The sequence below is a fragment of the Musa acuminata genome, chromosome BXJ2-4, assembly GCF_036884655.1.
Source record: "Musa acuminata AAA Group cultivar baxijiao chromosome BXJ2-4, Cavendish_Baxijiao_AAA, whole genome shotgun sequence".
Taxonomy (NCBI): Eukaryota; Viridiplantae; Streptophyta; class Magnoliopsida; order Zingiberales; family Musaceae; genus Musa; species Musa acuminata.
Window position 1 is genome coordinate 29,386,222 of NC_088341.1, and position 10,777 is coordinate 29,396,998.

The window sequence follows — 10,777 nt, forward strand, 5'->3', positions numbered from 1 at the left end:
TACCCACTAGGGAAGGACCCATTAGGGTTTGACACGGGATCTCTATAAATAGGAGGGATTCACAGCCTCATAGGCTAGAGTCTTTGCTTGCCTTTCCTATTCTCCTCTCCCTCTCCACCTCAGAGTAGGCCTGGAGTTTTGAGGAGTGTCGTCGTAACCCTGCTGTGTGGATCACCGCTAGAGAGGAGGACGCTTGACCTCCTTCACCCTCTCCTAAGGATCTGCAAGGAAACAGGGATATACGATCTCCCTAGGTAACATAATCTCTATACGCAGTTTTGTGTTTTGCGGATTTTTGCGCACCAATCTTCGCACGACGACGAACATCTTTTTGGGAATCGGGGATTTTATTTTCTTGTTCTTCTGCTGCGCATATGATGTCGCCCCCCAATGATTTCCCAACAACTAAAGGCAAACGGGTACAAAGGATTATATCCCCTTGTATCGTCTACGTATTATGATATAGTGGTCTAGTATGTCTATAATCGATAAGTTGAGTGAATTATTATGAAGATAATAATTCACTGAATCAGGAGTTCTAATAGGTATAACTCACAACCAGCTTGGTACTGGGCTTAGATGGTCATACACATATGGTACATGTTGCGACGAGTAGAGGTTTAGATATAAGATATTTGTCAACATCCGATCTTATTGGATATCCAATAAGTCCCTGAATTATTCGATATCATATCTTATTGGATATCCAATCTAAATTATTGGATATCTTATTGTGCAATAATTGGATATCCAATTATTGGATCCTGTGGATGAAATCAAATAAGAGCTAATAAGAGATTATTGGATAGAGATCCACTAATTTAAGAGGTTTAGGTAATTGGATATAGATCCAGTACCCAATCCGTTAGGGTTAAGTAGCAGGAACCTCTACAAGTAGGAGGGGCCAAAAGGTGACACAGGCTAGTCTCCTCTTGGCCACCCCTCCTATTCTCCTCCTCTCCTCTCCCCCTTAGTCAGCAGTCCTTACTTGGGGTATGTGGACAGTAAGAAGAGTTGGCCCCTTCTTGAAGACAACGCAATCTTATGGTGCACGTGGAGAGGAAGATCGTGTTGTGATTTGAGGAGCATCATCGTCGCATCTACCATATGGATTACTGCTAGAGAGGAGGACGGTTGATATCATTCATCCTCTCCTATAGATCTAGGACTTTTCAGGGATATATGATCTCCCTAGGTAATACATCTCACATGATATGCGTAGTTTTTCGGTTTTACGATTTCTCACGCACCAATTATTGCACAACGATAAGATATTTTTCTTTGGGAGATCTAGGTTTTCGTTTTCTATTCTTCCATTGCATATATGATGCTTTGATCAGATTTCCCAACAACTATTTCATTTTTGCTTGTGTGGCTACAAGGTTATCCCTTAAAAGCTAAATAATCTTATCTTTATCAAGCAATTTCTTATCCACTTGATCAGCTTTAGAGGAGCTAAGTACATATTTTATAATTATAGGTGGGGTTTGACTAAACTTCTTCAAAGGGAGTTATTTTAATAAAAGAATAGTAGGAAGTAGTATACCACCACTCTGCCCAGAGAAGTCATTTAGTCCATTCCTTCAACTTGTCATTGGTAAAGCATACAAGATAATTTTCTAGGCACCTATTTACTACTTCAATTTGCCCATATGTTTGTAGATGATAAGTAGTACTCATATTCAGCTGGGTACCTTATAAACGAAAAAGCTCCATCCAAAAGTTGCTAGTAAAAACCCTGTCTCTATCACTAATAATAGAATGAAGAATCTCATGGTTTTAACAAAAATACGAGCAACACTTGTGGCAGTATAAGGATGTTGTAAAGCACAAAAATGAGTATACTTCGTAAGCCAATTCACAACTACAAATATCGTGCTTTTTCCTTGTGATGGTGGGAGCCATCAATAAAGTCCATGAATTTGTCGGTCCAAGCAACATCAAGAATAGAGAGGGGTTAAAGCAAACTTAGGTTAGCTACTGTCTCACTTTTGTGGCATTGGCAAACATCACATTCAACAATAAATTTCTTAATAAAATTTTTCATACCCTTATGGTAGAAAAGTTGTTGGACTCATCTATAAGTGTGGAGATATCCGGAATGATCAACAATTGATGATGAATGGAACTCCTTCAGAATTATAACATGGCAAGAAGAATGTGGTGCTACAACTATTCGGCCTTTATAGCGCAAGTCCACCGAATCCCAACTATAATTTGGAACATAACTTATAGCTTCTTCTAGTCTTTTAATAATATCTTGGATCTCAAGATCATTTGACCATTCCCTCCTGATAATTTTTAAAGTCTCGCAAGTAGAAATAGAGATAGCTACCAGTTCAACTTGTTCTAGAAGGCACGAGAGTTTATCTACAACTAAATTCTCGCTCCCTTTTTTATAAGTAATCTCATAATCGAATCCCAATAGCTTAGTGACTCATTTCTATTGCTCTAGAGAAGAAATATTTTGCTCTAGGAAATATTTTAGGCTTTTATGATCAGTGTGTATTTGAAACCGCCAACAATTAAGCAGGGTCTCCACTTTGTGACTACATGTACAATTGTTAGCATCTCCTTATCATAAATAGATAAACTTAAATGAGAAGGGGAAAGAGCCTTATTAGTATAAGCAATGGAGCGACCTTCCTGCATTAATACAACTCCTATACCTACTCTAGAAGCATCAGACTTAATCATAAATAACTTATTAAAATCAGGTAGAGTAAGCACTAGTGTAGTAGTTATTATAGTATTTAAAGAGTTAAATGCTTGAGTTACCTCTTCTGACCATCAAAATGCATCTTTCTTCAGAAGTGATGTCAAGGGGGCATTGATTTTGCCATAATTCTTCACAAACTTTCGATAATAGATCAAGTCCCAAGAATCCCTTTAAAGCTTTGATTGATTTCTGAATTGGCCAGTCTTTCATCACTTGGATTTTTTAAGGATCAACTGTAACACCCCTTTAAGAGATGATATGGTTGAGATACTCAACCTTTAGTTACACAAAGCTGCATTTTGATTTCTTGACAAAAAGATAATACTCACGAAGGATAGTAAAGACAGTTTGTAAATATAATAAATGACTCCCCAAGGAGAGACAATATATCAGAATATCATTAAAAAAAATCATAATAAACTTACAGAGATGAGCCTGAAATATATCATTCATTAAACTCTGAAAGGTAGAGGGTGCATTGGTTAACTCAAAAGGTATTATCCGAAATTCATAGTGGCCACTATATGTTCTGAAGGTAGTTTTCTTAATATCATCTTCATGTACTCTGATTTGGTGATAGCCCAATTATTGGTCCAATTTAGTGAAAACGTGGGCTCCTCCCAATTCATCCAAAAGCTCATATACCACTGGAATATGATATTTGTCTTTCACCATAATGTTGCTTAGTGCTTTGTAGTCCATATACATTTGCCATGAGTCATCATTCTTTCTTACTAGTAGGACTATGGAGGAATATGGGCTGATGCTAGCTCTCATGACCCTTGTTTCTAGTATCTCTTTGATAATCTTATCTAACTTTGCCTTTTGAAAATGTAGATATCTATAGGGTCGGACGTTGGTTGGTGCTCTCCGGGGTAATATCGGAATTCGGTGATCATGAGGTCGAAGAGGTGGGAGTCTTTGTGGCTCTGCAAGTATATATGCAAACTCTTTTAGCAATGATTCGACATCTTCAATCTGGTTGTGCATTATTGCTTCCTTTTCAATGCTCTACAATTGTACTAATAATCCGGTGTGTGTCTTTCGAAGAACCCTCTCCATCTAATGGCTAGTGATAGTTATGACCTTACTTCCATGTCTTCTCTTTAGGATCATCTACTTTTCATTAATAAAAAAAAAATCATGATTAGTTCAGAAAAATTTCAAGAAACATCACCCAAGGTTGATAATCATTCAATTCCAAGCACCACTTCATAGTTTTCTAAGGGTAGCAAAAAGAAAACAAGCAATTTTTAGCCCTACATAATTAGTTTTATCTTCGAACACTTGTTATCACAAGTTAGAATCCATTCATCAATAACCTTTACTTCAAATTTGACACAACCTTCAATATGGTAAGTCAATCGAGCAGCAATCTTATTATCCATAAAATTGTTAGTGCTGCTAGTATCAATCAAAATAGTAATAGTTTGATGTCTCAAAATTCCTCCAACTTTCATAGTTTGCGGGTTAGAGTAGCCGACTAATGTATGCATTGTATGTGTGATAGGTTCAACATCTTCATCTGTATCCATACCTTCATGATCAAAGTCCACATCATTAGCTTTTGGTTCCTCCTCGATCGGCTCAATCATCAGAAGCTTTCCTTGTTTGCATCGGTGCTCCTTACTCCACTTTCCATTACAATACCAGCACAAACCCTTCACTGATCTTTCCTTGAGTTCTTCTCGGGTTAGTTTTTGGGTGTTAGGGTTTCGGTTGGGAGTAGATGGGGTGGGCGTTTTGCTAATCACATGTTTGTTGACACTTCTATTTTGGCAATTCTTCATACTGATTTTTCCTCATACAAACATATAAATGAGATCACAATGGTCATAGAGCGGGGTTGGCAAGCTTTAACTTCACACCAGATATCTGGATTATGTCCTTCGATAAATGTATCTACCAGTTGCCATTCATACCAGTCTTTGGCTTGATTTGACAATCATTCAAATCGACTTTGGTATTTTAGTATTATAGAGGTCTGACGAATTTTGGCGAATTGCCCATCAACATTCTAGTATTCAGATGGTCCAAAACGAACAAGAAGTCCTCTCTTGAATTACTCCCACGAGGGGATCCCGTGATAGGTTATGTACCAATTATACTATTGAATTGCATCTCCATCTAATTGAATTGAAGTTATTTTCAACTTGGATTCTTTTAGAGTTCCATGAAAGCGAAAAAAAATTTCTACCATAGAGATCTAACTGGTTGGATCCCCATCTTCCCATCTTGGAAATTCCACCCTCATGCGTGTGTAGCTTGTGTCATGTTCTTGGTGCCTTTTTCCTATGTCTCCAGATCAGTTCAATGTTGAACTTGAGCTCTCAACTTGTTGAAACTTGCTGAAGTTCTCCAATAGGCTCCTTTTGAAATAATTAAGGGTTTTTTTATAGGTAGTTCTCAATTTTGGCTTCCAAGACTTCTAGTTGGCTTTCATTGAATTGTTGGTAGCCATTGCGTAGGACTACAAATCTATAATTCCCAACTCCTATTTCTGGTGTCAAGTCAAGGGCATCAGCACTGTCCTATTTGGTGCAGCTACTGTGATGTTGGTCGGTTGCAGCACCGAGGGCATGAAAGATCGCTGCAAGGATGCTGAGGTAGCCTTGGACGCTGAGAGCAGCATGAGGGCTCGCTACGATTGCTGCGTGGAGGGCGCGTGGCTAAAGGGCAGCATTGGTGGCTCAGTTGGGAGGGCTCGCTGTGGTCGCTGCGTGGAGGATGCACTATTGGAGGGCAGCGTCGATGGTGCGGCTAGGAGGTAGTAGCAGAGGCGTGGTTGTTGTAGTGGGAACGCCGAGGGTCACGATTGGGGGCAGCTTCGGTCACATGGTTGGGACGAGATGCTGGAGATCTTATAGTTAGGACAAGACACCGGTGATCTTAGTCGGGCCGACGAAGGGGGGTGGTGCACTGGCTGTCGCCATTGTTTGAGGCATTTGGGAGGGCACATGGATGAGTTAGCGGGCAACGGGCAGCGGGCAGAGCAGCAAGATCGCATAGTTGGGAAGCAGCGTGGAGTCAAGAGCAGTGTGAGGGCTCACTACGATCGCTATGTGGAGGACACATGGCTAGTCGGTAGCATCGATGGCATGACTAGGAGGCAGCGGTGGAGGCGCAATCATTATAGTAGGAATGTCGAGCGATTGGTGTGGGGAGTTACAATAGAAACATCAAGGATCATGGCTCTGATACCGGATGATAAGACCCTTAGGGTTTTACCTTAGAAGAAGGGGAAGAAAGGGATAAGATCATTTTAAGAGAATCGACCTCCTTGATCGCTTTGAGGGGAACGACCTCCTAGGGTTTGCTAAAGGCTACAAAGTATTTCCTTGATAACGAAAAAAAGCAGATACATCCATATTTATAGAGTTTCACCCCTTAGTCCACTAGGACTTAGACTCCTAATCAAAATAACAAATCTCAACTAGACCCTTAGCCAACTAGAAGGCCTAGCCAACTCTTACTGGAACTACAGAACTCAAGAGAATATGTTCTTTATATTAGTTTAAGACTCAGAGAATTCAGGGGATCCTAACAAAATTTTATAAGAAAGAACTCAACTACATTTATGTATAATGTTCTTGAGCTTATAGCTTTGTCATGCATATTAATGATATAATCTTGAATTTATCAAATATGGTCATACTAAATCTTAGTTAGTTCTTTCATTAATATATCAACCAATGACTTGTTAACAAATTTAAATTAAACTTTAAATATTCCATGGTGCTAGTTGTAGACTATAATAAAGTCTAAATATTATTAGTAATTATCATAAAACTAAGTCTTTACATATTTTTTGATCATTTATCTTAATTATTTATTTCATAGGATTTCAATAGTTATGTCTATGATCCTTTCAACGAGTTTGAATAAGATCTAACACACTAAGTGTAAATTGCATATGTTCAAGCTATTTATAATAATCTAATCTAAAAAATAATATAGTGTTATTTATAAGAATGCAACGGTGAAAGTAACACTATAACAAAATAATATAATATCGATATTTTTTTTATTTTTTAATAAATATTAAACTATTGATATCATCTCTATTTCACCCAAAGGTGAGATATTAATATCTTTAGTATTCATATAAAATTATTTATGAAGGAATGATATCATTCTTGTAGAATAGTATTACTACATTTGAATATACAACCTTGAGCTATAACAATATTCAAAATAATATCATTTTATCTCGTCATATAATTATTTGAAGTAAATACTCATTTAAGATTATATAAATCTTATAATTATGTATCATTATAAATATTATCTTTCTAATGTCATTTAGAACTATTTTTAATATAATTTTATAAGTTATTGGTTTAGGCCACTTTAATGGCTACAACACTAATATAATAAAATATAATTTAAAAATATTTTATAAATGATAAAATATTTATTATAATTTATATCCTATAAGTTTATCATCTAACTACTTTAGCAACTACTAATTAGATAAAACTAAGGGATATGAGTTACAAATAATATTCTTAAATTTTTTACCTAATTTATATTGAAACAATTAAATAATAATAATAATCATAATAATTATTGAATATTAATCAATATAAAAAAAAACTCAAATGATAACTGTAATCATGATAAATTATAAATCATGTATTTTATGTGAAAAATATATATTATTTCATAGTTTCAAATATATGCATGTGAATAATCAAATAAATATCCAAGAATAATAATTATATTTTTAATTATCACATGTAAAATTTTATTAATATGTCATATAAGAAAACTATTAAAAAATCATGATTTATATTTTTTTTAAAACTACACATGAGACCCTTAAACTAGTCAACCCTATTTAATTAGATAGGCCCAGAATTGAATTATCCAAATTGGGATAAAAAATTTAGACCAATCATTCGTCCAATTAAGTCTATCAAAATAAAAATTTGACTTTTCCCCAATTTGATCAAAACTTCAATTGCATATTCTCTTTCTGCTATGTTTTCTTTCAACTCGAAGCAACAAAACAAAGAAAGAGACCCTTTCTCATTCAGTGACTAGCGACCTCACTAGTCACCGCAACCTACCGCTATGTTACTCACTAATGGAATACCTCCATGGTACACCGTTGAGTGAGCGTTGATGATGGATCATCTCACCATGCGACCATGCACAAACACCAACTAGCGACCCCTACGGTCATCGTGGTGTGCGATTGTGCCCATGCGTACACTATGCAATTGTTGGGAATCGTGGCTTTGGCATTTAATTGACATTGATCGCGACTAGCAAATGCTGTAATGGTGTTGTCGAAGTTGTCGCAGGCAATGACACTGTTGCAGCCACCATAAGCAACAACACTAATATAGTTGCTACACGTAGCAGAGCTGTTGCAATTGCGATAGGCGACGACACTTCTACAACCGTCACATGCAACAACTCTACTACAATCGATACACGTAGCAATGCTACTGCAATCGATGCACATAGTAATGTTGCTGCAGTCACCGTAGGCAACAGCGATGCTACTGCAACCATTGCATGTAGTGGAATTGTTATAGCCACTTGCGACCAAGGTAGGTCGGCCACTACAAGGCTGTCGCACCCCACGGTTTTTCTATTACATACATAGTCATTACCTGCGATTGGGCTGACAATCACCAACAAGGTCGTCGCCCTCAATAATACAATTATCAATAATAAGCTATCAATAATGATTCATAGATTATATACGAGGAACCTCGTATTGCCTACAAGTAGGTGATAGGATGGATTATATCGAAAAGCATATCAATAACACAAACAAATCATTTAAGTATCGTAAATCAAAATTGAATAACACCTTTTCACAAGTGAATGATGCTAATAAATAGATTTAAATATAAAATATATTTAAATTATTTTTATGATCTAAAGTATTTGATTTCAAAACATGGCTCTAATACTAATTGTAAGCATAAAAACTGTAATATACTATTATTATACAAATATTTTAATACCAAAAATTAAAATTAAATAATAATATATTAAATATATGATGCATACCTTTCGATACTACTTAGAAAGTTTTTATTTGATATGTAGGCACACTTTCATCGGATTTGAAAGCCATAGTGATGTTGGTTTACAAGAATAGTTGGACTTATCTTTTCATCTCTTTCTATCGTTCAAAGAATCATTATGAGTAATGGATTATGGACAAATGAGAAATGATAGATGATTTATAATCTCTCAATAACTAGTTGTTTTAGTAAGAATAGAAAGTGTAAGGTAAATAATTAGAAAAGTCACTCCCATTAAAATTATCTCATAAGAAATTCTACTATAATTAAAATTTCTTTCTATTAACCGATAACCATAATCAAAATTCAATCATCTCTATAATATATCTTATCTAATTTGATAAGATCACATAATAATATCATATATAATTAACATATAGATAGTAGAGATAATCTGCATAGACTCAGATAGCATAAGAGTCATTGGCATAGTAGGATGAATATCACGGACAACTGATAAAAGAACGTCTTTCGCCTATAACATAGTTGACACAGAAGTCGCTGGCATGGAAAGACCAATATCATGTGTGGCTAGCATAGAAGTAGTGGAAAGGATCTCCGTTGACACAGGTGAGATAGTAGTAAGAGTCATCTGCTGCTTCGAGACCTATTTAGTTGTGTGTTTACTTTAGTTCTTGGTGGCAAGTTCAAGAATATAACAATGTGAACATCGGCTTGCAATCGTACTCCAGCCTTACAGCATACTTTTTAACATTATTGAGAAAAATACTTGTTTACATCCAATGCGCTCCATTAGTGAGCTGATCCATAAATAAAAACTTTTCAATACAATGATAACATTAAGAAACTTAGGAGTTCACATCTAAAGAGCTATGTTGAAGATTTTAACTAATAGTATAATAAATAGTATAATTAATTAATTTTTTAATTGACAATCACATTTTTAAGATTTGTACCACAAGTCAGATTGAAATATTATTATAAAGTAAGGACTCATGCGAGCGGGCCAGCACTAGCACCAACATCGAGGAGATGATTGTCAGTATCGACGATACAGGCGTCGACGAGGAAGATCCTCTTCTAGTCGAAAAAGTGTTCAATCACTCGAGTGCTACTGAGAAGACAAAGAAATATATTTTTTTGTGTTAAAAGGTTTTTTAAATAGTGAGCGATCTTAAGTTAATTCGGTGCCCTTTCAGCGTTTAAAGACTTGATGAGATATCCAAAGATCACATTTAAAGCATTTTTAGTAAAATAAAGTATCATGAATAATATTAAGGACGGTAAAGATTGATCTCTAAAATGTTATGAAACCCATATTTTATTTGAATAAAACAAAGAAATTGCATGTGACGACGCTAATGGCCAGAGAAAAGATCGATCAATCTCAAGAATGATCTAGTCGAGTTTTAAAATATCATGGATAGTATATTGTTTGATCACTGTTAACAATATATTATGCGTGATCATGGTCTATCTTTTATTTATCATGGATGACAAACATCGTGAACGGCAGAGATCGCATCCAAATAGCACATACAACCACGATCAACTTTCGAGCAGATTCAAGCACCAAATCAACCTAAAAGATATCATCAACATGGTCGAGGCGTCCCCACCAAATTATCATGTCCTCTGTGGAACGTCAGTATCTCCTCTGGCTTTCCATGTTCCCGATAACCATAAGCAACAGATGCATCCAATAATGCCAGATGTTGTGACGACAGGCTGCATTAAGTTTTGCTACACCAACGTATAAAATGTGCATCAAGATTTTTATGGGTTAGTGTTAACATGGGGTTAGAACAAGAGACTCACATCATTGTCAACATATTAACTATCTATAATGTTTACCTTTGTGTATGCGATTTAATTAGTAAAGGCACTTACGCGCAATTTGTTGAAGCGAGAAAGACCGATCATCTAATCGCGAAACTTCTTAAATCTTGATCGGAAGCAGAGAAGTCGACTGCTGTTAGGGCCTCCATGGGCTTCTTCACCGTCGCTGTTAAACGGGCATGGCGTGGCGTGGCGTGGCGTGGCGTGGATA